Source organism: Urtica dioica, chromosome 3 (assembly GCF_054948205.1).
Source record: "Urtica dioica subsp. dioica isolate 48M chromosome 3, U.dioica_male_clone48M_v1_H2, whole genome shotgun sequence".
Lineage (NCBI taxonomy): Eukaryota > Viridiplantae > Streptophyta > Magnoliopsida > Rosales > Urticaceae > Urtica > Urtica dioica.
Genome location: NC_142758.1, coordinates 16,743,023 through 16,754,949, shown reverse-complemented (window position 1 = coordinate 16,754,949; position 11,927 = coordinate 16,743,023).

The window sequence follows — 11,927 nt, the reverse complement described above, 5'->3', positions numbered from 1 at the left end:
GAGTCATTAACTCGGCCATGGTGGAAGGGACACGGCCGACGACAGACTTGAGGAAGTCACTCGTGCGCAAGCCTTCTATGATAGCGGCAATTGCGTCACTGTCGTCAAAGCGGTCGACCTTGTTTGACTCTTCTGTGAATCGGGCGAGGTATCGTCTAAGAGACTCGCCACTCTCTTGCCTGATTGACCACAGGTACATCTTGGTTTTCTTTTGGACCATAGACGTAGCGAACCGCGCCAGGAACATGTCCTTCAGGTCTTTGAACGAGTGGATGCTTCCTGGTCTTAAGTTTTTGAACCACTCAAAGCCGGGTCCGGCGAGGGTCAAACTAAAGGCTTGGCACATGGCACCAGGAGAAACACCCTGCATCGTCATCCAGGTTTCATAGTGCTGGATGTGGTAAGCAGGATCTGCTTTCCCATCATAGGGAGCGAGGTTCGGGAGCTTGAAATTCCCCGTGCAAACCTCAGCCAATATCTGAGTAGTGAAAGGCGATGAGTTCTCCTCAACGACTCCGTAGGCACTTCCACCTATTCCGTATTCTCGGAGATCTCGTACCTCATTTCGAAGGTTGTGGATCATAGTGACTACATCGAGACCGGTCGTTGGAGTAACCCCTTGATCGGGAGGAGTCACCTGCAGCCTCTCGTTAGACCCCTGTCCTGCGCGGCGGTTCCCGTTAGTTGGGGCTGCCAGCGGGACGTTGGGTCTAGAGCTTAGTCGCTCTCTCAGATCATTGCCACGCCCAATGCGTTGAGCAGTGAGGTGGTCCCTAAGATCAGGGCTGGCCGTACGGAGGCGCCGGCTCTGCTTGCGGCGGTGCGCTCTCCGCGCGCCCTGACTTTCCGCAACATTCTCCCTCGGACCTAGTCGGTCGAGGGCCGAACGTCGGGAATTCCCCTCTTGAGAAGTTACCGGCGCATCGCCTGTTCGGGGTAGGGGATTCGACGGACCGGCTTCAAACACGGCGGGGAGTCCCCCGTCCTTCGTGAGAGAAGTCTCGACATCCTCCGAGTCACCAGTATCCTCATAATCAGGGTCGCGGCTTTCCTCGTTGAGGTTCTCAGGATCCCCGTTGGGGATCGTCGTGTCACGCATAGGTTGCTTCGCAGCCAGTCGGCTGTGGTACCTCGCGTTCTTCGCCTTCAGTCGGCGGATACTCTCCTCTAACTCCACGATGCGGTTGTCCCTTCTATCAGGAGATGGAGATGGTGAGCGGGTCGAGCTCTCTTCGTGGAGCGACTCTTCGTCACCATGCGCTCGGGAGCGCAAGAAGTATTTCTTGGTCTTAGCGACGTTTTCGGGGTTGTTTGCGCCCTCACAACGTACGGGTGGTTGGCTACTCATCGTCTCTCAAGTTCGAGAAGGTTGAGTTCGCAGAAAAATAGAAGAAGATGAATAGAAGGGATTTCGGGCTGAATAAGTCGGGAAGTCCCTTCCTTCTAGCGCCAAAATGTTGTCGCACGAAAATGACCAACTATTTAAAACCTCGGGCGGTTCGATCCAAGGCCGGACCAAGTGATCGCACTCGGGCCAAGAGTGTGAACTCGATAGTCTCGAGCTAGGGTTCTCTCCGATCAACCCGCCTCTCGGGAGAGGAAGGGGGTGAGGAGGATGAGTGACCGTGCCTCGGTTGTCGGCTGCCTACGTACCCGTGCGTGGGATCAGGTCAGAACGTAGTTCAAGCGTGTGTGACGCAGTATGAGGCGTGGAGCCTTGGCGAAGAGGCGTGCTCGACGAAGGAAACGGGGCGCGAGGAGTCCTCGGCAGCGTCTCAGAACTTCGGAGATCGCGTATGCGTCTAGCGTGTTAGACGCGCAAGGGTAGCTCTAGTTGAGAACCCTAGGGGCGTGCTTGAGCACCGGAGAACGTTCGGCCAAAGGGAGCGACGTCCGGGAAGTCCCCGTGAGTGCTTCGGAACCTTTGAGAAGGAGGGAGGGAGAAGAGAACCTGCTTCAGGCCAAATGTGGCATGCAGAGAAGCAGAGAAATCGAGCGTGTCGATAAGAGATGAAGAGAATTATTGGATATTTCGGGATGGATTTTCCCCTCAATGAGAGAGGGTATTTATAGGTGTTTGGGAGCCTTAGAAGGTCCCTTTTTTGTCCATGTGGGACTAGGATCGCGCATGCCATCAAGTGGAGGCGCACGGCGCGCGCGGCGCACAAAGAGCAGCGCACAACGCGCGGCGCGTGGCGCGCGGCGCAAGGGGCGCGGCGCGCGTGTCACCGGGCGCGGCGCGAAGGTCACCAGGCGCGGCGCAGGTCGCGCGGCGCATGGAGCGCGCGGCGCGCCGTCTGCTGCACGGCCGGCCGGCGTAGCGCGCTGTGCGCGTGATGGACGGCTCGTCTTGGCCGGGTTCTTGCGGGCCTTCGAATGTCATTCCTCTCACGTGAAATATGAAGCTTTCCACTTGACAAGAGTGACTCGATTCGAGGAGCAAGGCTCGGCTCGACGAGAGCGATTAGCGACTTGACTCGAGGAGTGACTCGAGAATGTCTTGAGGCTCGACTCGAGGAACAATTAAGGGCTCGACTCTAGGGGCGAAGCTCGACTCGAGGAGATTGACTCAAGGCTCGACTCGAGGAGCGAAGCTCGACTCGAGGAGTCAGGAGTTTGGGCGAGGGCTTGAAGATTTGCCGCTCTTCAGGACCTCCGGCCTGACCATCGGCCCTTTGAGCGACGTGCCTTTTTGGCGTCTCGGGTTTTCCGAAAACGACCGACAACACAAAGGACTATCGACCTCAGTATGATTGTTAGAAGAATCTATGATGTCTGGTTATGAGGCATTGAGAGTTGGAGACTCTATAGTTCTTCTACGTATCTTCCGAAGATACTGAATTGACCAGTGCACTTCTAGAGACATTATAAGAACAAACCATTTAACCTCTTATGTCTCGAAGTCACTATGTATGAATTGCATCATGCTTACCTTAATCCTGAAATGAGACATGCCATTTCACACCTTAGTATTCTCATTTGAGAAAGTCAAAGTTCGGACTCACTATGTGATTCCGAACAAGGCCTATTGGTGAAGTACTAAGTTGTGAGTCTGTCATGAGTAACTTTGTGAAGTTCTCATAGATATGGAATTCATGTACAAGATTGCTGAAATGCAATGTATGTCACCTCATGCTTTGTTCCTTGGAGTGTGAATAAATGAACTGGCCAGTGTCCAAATTGAGTCCTGACTCTTTTGGATGAAACAATGTGACTTGTTAGCTCCTCGTCAATACATTGTTTCTAACTTATTCACAAGCGACAAAGGAGTTGAGGAAATAACAGCTAGAAGGGTAAAATGGTAATTTAGTAAATCCCGACTAGCTGATGACATTCATGAAGGGTAAACATAGATAATATTCAGTGGATCCGCTCATCATAATTAGGTCGAATTCTTGAGTAGAAAATAAATTCATTTCAACCGAGAGATTTTCAGTGTCAGCTCTTTACTGGAGTCAGTTGGCATTAAGCTAAACTTGGAAAAGGTTTGTGAACTTTTGAGTCCAAGTGTTTAGCTCAAGCTTTGTTCATTTGGGTCCATGAGGTCACTGTCACGAATCACATCGATAGGAATAGTTAAACTGGAAGCTAAGTCAAAACGAGAACGAAAATAGTCAAAAGGGTATTTTTGTCTTTTGAGACAAAGGATGAAATGAATGTCAATAAATTTTTTGACAAGTTCATTTGATGACTTAATAATACTCGGCCATGACTTGATCATTAGGCCTTGTGAATTAATTTCATTTCATAAGAATTTTATTGAAAATTCTTAATGGGCCTTTCACATGTTGTCATGAACAAATGAAGAAGCTTCTAGAAGCTCCTTCTAGATGTGAAATGGGCGCCCCAATACCCAAGGGAAAGAGAAATTATTTTGTGCATAAATGTATCACGATACTTGCCAAAAGAAAAAGAGGAAACAAATTTCCTCTATGAGGAAAGCATAAGTTCGGCCAACACAAGGGAAAGAGAGAGACAAACTAAATGAGGAAACAAATCCAAGGCTTATTGAAGCACATGTTGGACGTGCAAAGCAAGGGAAAAAGAGGAAATAAGATTTCCTCATAAAGGCTTGGAAAATAAGAGGAAACTACTTCTTTCCAAGGCCAACCCTTCTCCTATAAATAGGACCCTCATTCCTCTCATTCTATTGATTCAACATAAGTTAGAGATTGAGAGACTCTCTTTCTAGACATTGTTGGCCGAATTCCTCTCTCTCTCTCTTTCTAGTTTATTTTCGATTTTTCTTGTTTTGGCACCTAGGTCCTCACTCAACCTAGTGTTTAGCTCTGCGACTTCGAGACTCGTTCTTAAGTCGTAGTGTTTAAAAGTGCCCACTCACTGATTCCTTCTTTTCGAGTGATTTAGTGATAGAAACTTTCATGGTTGCTCGAGGTGCCGAGGAAAGAAAGAGAGACGTGCTGCGAGGGGAGACGAGCGTTGCAAACTTTCCACAAGCTTCTTCAAAGTTCAAGCTTCAAGAAAGGTTAGTAAACTTCTAGCTCATATTGGTTTTAAATTACATGTACTTGCACTTGTCTAGGTTAGTAAAAACTGTTTTACTTGTAAAAGAAAATTTTTAAAATTCCGCCGCTTACCGAAGCGTTAATTATTTTCTCAAACCCTAGATCGATTCCAACAAATGGTATCAGAGCTATGGTCAAAGATTAGCATGTACATGTTTTTAAAATTATGAGCTTATTAATCATTTTCGAAAGTTTACTAATTTTGCGACAAGTTAGAATTGTAATCTTAGATTTTTTTTAATTTATTGCTCTTGTCTTTAAATTAAAAAGCATGTTGATTTTCTATGAGTTTGGGATGTTTTTAAAACACATTACAATCAGTTCTAAAAGTTTTTAATTTTTTATATTGAAAAACGTGTTTTAAAGGTTTGAGAAATTTCGGTAAATTTTGTGACTAGTTACTTTGTCTTTCTAGTTTCTTTTATTTACCGTATTCGTTTTATGCTTGTTGTTATTTCTTTTATGCCTTGTTATTACCTTGCTAATAAAACACAAATAAAAGCTTTAACAACCTTCATAAAACGTTCCGTTACACTCGATTCTTTTTCGCACCTAAAAAGGACCAAGCTTTAATTTATTTCTTTTTCTTCGAGCTGGAGTAAACCCGCATTAAAAGTGGCATAACTCTCTGCTCAGAAATCTAAATTTGATGAGTCTTGAATCAAATTAAAGCTCTGTCTGTCCTCTGTCCAATGCCACCGGTTTCGGCTGAAAAGGACAAGGGAGCCGCCAGATATGGCGATTTTACTCCGAGGTGCGCGGCTGTCTGAAACTCCAGTTTTTTAGAAATCCGGATTTTCAAACCCCACTACCATGAGTTATAGAAATCTAATGAGAAAATTTTCTTGAGCAAAAATGTTTTTCATATGATTATAAACATGATGTGTAAGATTAAAATGTTTTGTTTTTTGAAAGTTTAATTGAAATTGAATCTTTACAAAACTAGTTTGAATTTTGAAAAACCGTTTTCACTTTCAAACTTGAAAATATTTTGTCATCCAAATCAAATAAATTTTCAAAATGTTTTCAAAACAATATGTTTATCACATATGTTCAAAATCTATATGCTCTTGAAAATTTGAGTGGGAGGTCTCCTTGTAGACAAGCCGAAAAATAAAAAGATGTGTAATCTCAAACTTTCAAGTGTTCGAGTGAGTTGAAGTTCACACTTCCCTCACGCACTTTCCCGAAATAGAAAATAGGAAAAGATCGAGTATGTCCCTTGTGCCTTTATGCACTAATACTGCTCTGAACATGTCGATCTAGGATTCTCTTCTAGTTGTCCGCTCTGTCGCTCTCTAACTAGGAAATTTGTTTCCGAACTTAAAAGAGTCGATGAACCAACTCCAAAAACTAAGTGGGAGGGTTATACTTGTTGTTTGTAACCCACGATCCCCAACATTAATGAAAGATGCAATAACGTGGGACTAAGAGCCGCTCTTGCGACCCTCACTTAAATGTGAGTACTCCAAGGCGTTATTGCTTCGATCATTGCTCAATGAGCTACGTCCGAGAGTGATGCAATGATGGCAAGGCCTCCCCTTGGGGGATTGTTTTTCAAAGCTGATCTTTTGGACTAAGTGGTTGGTTGCACACTTAGGCTCAATCCCTAGTATCCTCCCTTGAGGCTCTGCGAAAGGATGTGAGTGATCAAACCAATTTACAAGGTAGCTAGTCAAAATAGATGTATTGACATCTTGGCTTAGCATTAATGATGTGTCATTTACTTATAAAATGAGATTTTTTGCGGCCTTCTCTTGAGGGAGTAAATTATCGTTTGGTTTATAACACCTTTGGATTTTATAAAAGTCTTAATAAAACTTAAATCCTAAACCAAAGACTAATCATAAACTTGTTTTAACTTACATAGGCAATATGTCTCTCAACCATCTCTCAATCTTTCTTTCCTCGATCAAACTCGAAAACGAAAACTACGTAGATTCGAAACGTAACCTCGACATAATACCTACCGTTAACAAGCACAAATGGGTACTCACCACGCCGTTTCCTCCTCTGACGAATAATGATTCAACTCAAGAGGATAAAGACGCCTTGGCGGCCTGGCTCTGCTCCGATGAGATTGTGAGGTGCTATATCTTAGCATCAATGAACAATGTGTTGCAACAACAACATCGTGACATCGAGACTGCCGCCGACATGCTCACCAATCTCCATGAGATGTTTGGAGGGCAAAGGCGTCAAGCAAGGCAAAAGCAGTCCGATAGTTTATGAACTGTCGCATGAAGGCTAGGACTCCTGTTGGAGACTTTATGATATTGATCATTAGTCATCTGAGTAAAATGGAAATCCTAGGATCTGAGATTGATGGGAAGAATGTCATAGATGTGATCTTAGAAACTCTCCCCGCATCTCTTGATACCTCCAAGATAAACTACTCCATTAACAAGCTAGAGTACTCTGTTACCAAGCTTATGGAGGAACTTCACACTGCTATAGGTCTCACTAAGAGAAAGAAGAATCAAGGAGAGGCACATGCTACTGAGCACAAAGCCTCCGCCTCTAGAACTGAGAAGGGACCTTACAAGGCCGATAAAAAGAACTGTCCCGCCTATCTCAAAGCAAAGGAACATAGTATTGTACTAGTTACCGAAGCATGCTTAGTAGCTGATAATGTATGAACGTGGATTCTTGACTCCACTGCTACTAACCATATTTGCTGTTCCTTGAATGGTTTCAAGAAAACCAAAAGCTTAGATGAAGGCGAGTTCTGTTTCAAATGGGGTGATGGGAGCTTGGTGTCTGCGAAGGCTGTGGGATCTGTGACGCTGTCTTTTGAAGACTGCACTTTAAACTTTAATAATGTTTATTTTGTTCCTACCTTTGGGAAGAAGTTAATATCCGTTGCTCGTCTTCGTGAGCAAGATTATTGTTTAAAGTTCATTAAGAATGGAATTCGTATTTCGTTTCCTGATAATTCTTTTGTCACTGATGCATGTATGAAGAATGCTCTTTTCTACATCTATCCCACTAAACCTTCTCTTTTAGACACCAAAATAGATAATGATCTAATTAGGGAGCCAAAGAGGATCAAACTTTCTGAATCCTCCGATCTAACAAAATCAACACACCTATGGCACTTAAGACTTGGTCATATCAGTCTAGAAAGGATTAAGAGACTTGTGAGGGATGGTCCACTCCAATCCTCTGCAATAGGTTCACTACCTACTTGTGAATCCTGCATAGAAGGAAAAATGACTAAGCGACCTTTCTCTAATAAAGGTCGAAGAGCCACTGAGTTGCTGGAACTAATACATTCTGATGTATGTGGTCCGCTCATCCAACAGGCACGTGGAGGATACAAATACTTCGTTACCTTCACTGATGATTACTCACGATATGGGTTTGTCTATTTGCTCAAACACAAATCCGAGACCATTAACGTATTTAAGGTCTTTAGGGCTTTAGTGGAAAAGCAAACTGGCAAAGTGATCAAAACCCTTCGATCTGATCGAGGTGGTGAGTATATGTCTGGAGAGTTCGATGACTTTCTTAAAGAAGAAGGTATCGCTTCTCAGCTTACCGCACCTGGCACACCTCAACAAAACGGAGTGTCAGAGAGAAGAAACCGAACTCTTATGGAGATGGTTAGATCGATGATGAGTTACTCATCACTCCCGCTTTCCTTTTGGGGATATGCCCTCGAAACAGCCGCTTACATTCTGAACCAAGTTCCTTCTAAAACGGTTCCTGGTACTCCTTATGAAAGATGGACTGGCCGTAAAGTAAGTTTGGGCCACATCCGAATTTGGGGTTGCCCTGCACACGTGCTGAGGCTAAAGACTAGCAAGTTGGCTAGTAGGTCAGAATTGTGCATGTTTGTAGGATATCCGAAGGAAACCAAAGGTTTTACTTTCTATAGTCCCTAGGACGATAAGACTTTCGTTAGCACGAATGCTCGTTTCCTCGAGGAGGACTTTATGAAAGATGCAAAACCTAGAAGCAAAATTGTGCTTGAAGAAAAGTTGGGTGAGGAAGCTTCTACCTCATCTGTAAGAACTGTTCTTACCCCAACTGAAACACAACCTAACTCATCAGAATCTCGTCAAGTAGTACTTCGACGTAGTGGGAGGGCTGTTCAAAAGCCTGACAGGTACATGTCTTATGGAGACTCTCTTGTAGCCGTCTCCGACATGGATGACCCTGTTTCCTATAGCCAAGCAATGGCTTGTTCTGAATCAAACCTTTGGCTTGATGCCATGAAAGTTGAAATGCACTCGATGTATGTCAACAAAGTCTGGAAACTTGTAGACCTTCCTGAAGGGATTAAACCCGTAGGGTGTAAGTGGATATACAAGAAGAACAGGGGTCCTGATGGGAACGTTGAGACGTTCAAAGCACGACTTGTGGCGAAGGGTTATACCCAACAAGAAGGGATTGACTATGAAGAAACCTTCTCGCCAGTCGCAATGCTTAAATCCATCCGCATACTCCTATCCATAGCTGCAGCTCTCGACTATGAGATCTGGCAAATGGATGTCAAGACAGCCTTTCTGAATGGCAATCTTGACGAGCGCATTTACATGGCTCAACCAGACGGTTTCGTGGATAAAGGTCAAGAGACCAAGGTTTGTGAGTTGCTTAAATCCATTTATGGACTAAAGCAAGCATCTAGGTCATGGAATATTAGATTCGATGAAACTGTAAAGAGCTTTGGCTTTGAACAGTCAATAGATGAGCCTTGTATTTACAAGTTAATACACAAAGGTAAAGTTGTGTTTCTGGTACTATATGTCGATGATATACTACTCATTGGTAATGACTTGGGTAAGTTATCTGAGGTTAAGGTCTGGCTAGCAAAGCAATTCGATATGAAGGATCTAGGAGAAGCCGCGTACATTCTGGGGATCCAAATCTTTCGAGATAGGAAAAACCGGACCCTGTCGCTCTCTCAAGCATCTTATATTGATAAGGTGATGGATCGCTTCTCGATGCAAGACTGCGAGAGGGGTCAAACACCCTTTAGGCATGGAGTTTCATTCTCTAAGGACCAGTCTCCCAAGACTGCACAAGAGATTGAAGACATGAGGAAACTTCCTTACGCCTCTGCCGTAGGAAGCCTCATGTATGCTATGCTTTGCACTAGACCTGACATCTGTTTCGCCGTTAGCGTAGTTAGCCGTTTCCAATCTAACCCTGGATCCGAGCACTGGATTGCTGTTAAGCATGTTCTTAAGTATCTTTGAAGAACTAGGAACTTGATGCTTACATACTCAGGTACTGACCTGACTATGACGGGATATACCGACTCCGATTTTCAAGCGGATAAGGATTCCAGGAAATCCACTTCGGGATCTGTGTTCATCCTTAATGGTGGAGCTTTTGTGTGGAGAAGTATTAACCAATCTTGCATTGCTGACTCCACAATGGAAGCAGAATATGTGGCTGCTTGTGAAGCATCCAAAGAGGCTGTATGGCTTAGAAAGTTCCTTAAGTATTTGGAAGTTGTTCCAAACATCGACGAGCCCATGACCCTTTATTGTGATAATAGTGGGGCTGTCGCTAACTCAAAGGAACCTAGAAGCCATAAGCGCTCTAAACATATTGAGAGGAAATACCATTTGATTCGAGAGATCGCGCAACGCGGAGACGTGGAGGTGAAGTAGATCTCTGGCAGATCTATTCACCAAGGCCCTAGCGAACATGGTCTTCGACCAACTTCGAGAGGGATTAGGCATGTAGGACTACTCACATCTTCTTTGAGTCAAGTGGGAGTTTGTTATCAATGGTGCCCACAAGAAGAGTAGTAGTGTCTATTTATGTACATTTGATGTCATATAGTCTTACGAAGACTCTTGCTTGTTATTGCTTATTCATTAATAATAAAGTTGAAACGTTCATTCATTCTTTCTTTGTTTGAAGCTTTATGATAAAACCTTAGTCTTTTAGTCCATAAACAAACTTAACAACTTACAAAGAGACAAATGTAGATTTGCATGAACAAACTCTTCCTAGTTTGCTTAAAACGATATATTCGCAATCTTAGGGTCAAAGGACTATTGACCTCAGTATGATTGTTAGAAGAATCTATGATGTCTGGTTATGAGGCATTGAGAGTTGGGGACTCTATAGTTCTTCTAGGTATCTTCCGAAGGTACTGAATTGACCAGTGCACTTCTAGAGACAATATAAGAACAAACCATTTAACCTCTTATGTCTCGAAGTCACTATGTATGAATTGCATCATGCTTACCTTAATCCTGAAATGAGACATGCCATTTCACACCTTAGTATTCTCATTTGAGAAAGTCAAAGTTCGGACTCACTATGTGATTCCGAACAAGGCCTATTGGTGAAGTACTAAGTTGTGAGTCTGTCATGAGTAACTTTGTGAAGTTCTCATAGATATGGAATTCATGTACAAGATTGCTGAAATGCAATGTATGTCACCTCATGCTTTGTTCCTTGGAGTGTGAATAAATGAACTGGCCAGTGTCCAAATTGAGTCGTGACTCTTTTGGATGAAACAATGTGACTTGTTAGCTCCTCGTCAATACATTGTTTCTAACTTATTCACAAGCGACAAAGGAGTTGAGGAAATAACAGCTAGAAGGGTAAAATGGTAATTTAGTAAATCCCGACTAGCTGATGACATTCATGAAGGGTAAACATAGATAATATTCAGTGGATCCGCTCATCATAATTAGGTCGAATTCTTGAGTAGAAAATAAATTCATTTGAACCGAGAGATTTTCAGTGTCAGCTCTTTAGTGGAGTCAGTTTGCATTAAGCTAAACTTGGAAAAGGTTTGTGAACTTTTGAGTCAAAGTGTTTAGCTCAAGCTTTGTTCATTTGGGTCCATGAGGTCACTGTCATGAATCACATCGATAGGAATAGTTAAACTGGAAGCTAAGTCAAAACGAGTACGAAAATAGTCAAAAGGGTATTTTTGTCTTTTGAGACAAAGGATGAAATGAATGTCAATAAATTTTTTGACAAGTTCATTTGATGACTTAATAATACTCGGCCATGACTTGATCATTGGGCCTTGTGAATTAATTTCATTTCATAAGAATTTTATTGAAAATTCTTAATGGGCCTTTCACATGTTGTCATGAACAAATGAAGAAGCTTCTAGAAGCTCCTTCTAGATGTGAAATGGGCGCCCAAATACCCAAGGGAAAGAGAAATTATTTTGTGCATAAATGTATCAAGATACTTGCCAAAAGAAAAAGAGGAAACAAATTTCCTCTATGAGGAAAGCATAAGTTCGGCCAACACAAGGGAAAGAGAGAGACAAACTAAATGAGGAAACAAATCCAAGGCTTATTGAAGCACATGTTGGACATGCAAAGCAAGGGAAAAAGAGGAAATAAGATTTCCTCATAAAGGCTTGGAAAAGAAGAGGAAACTACTTCTTTCCAAGGCCAACCCTTCTCCTAT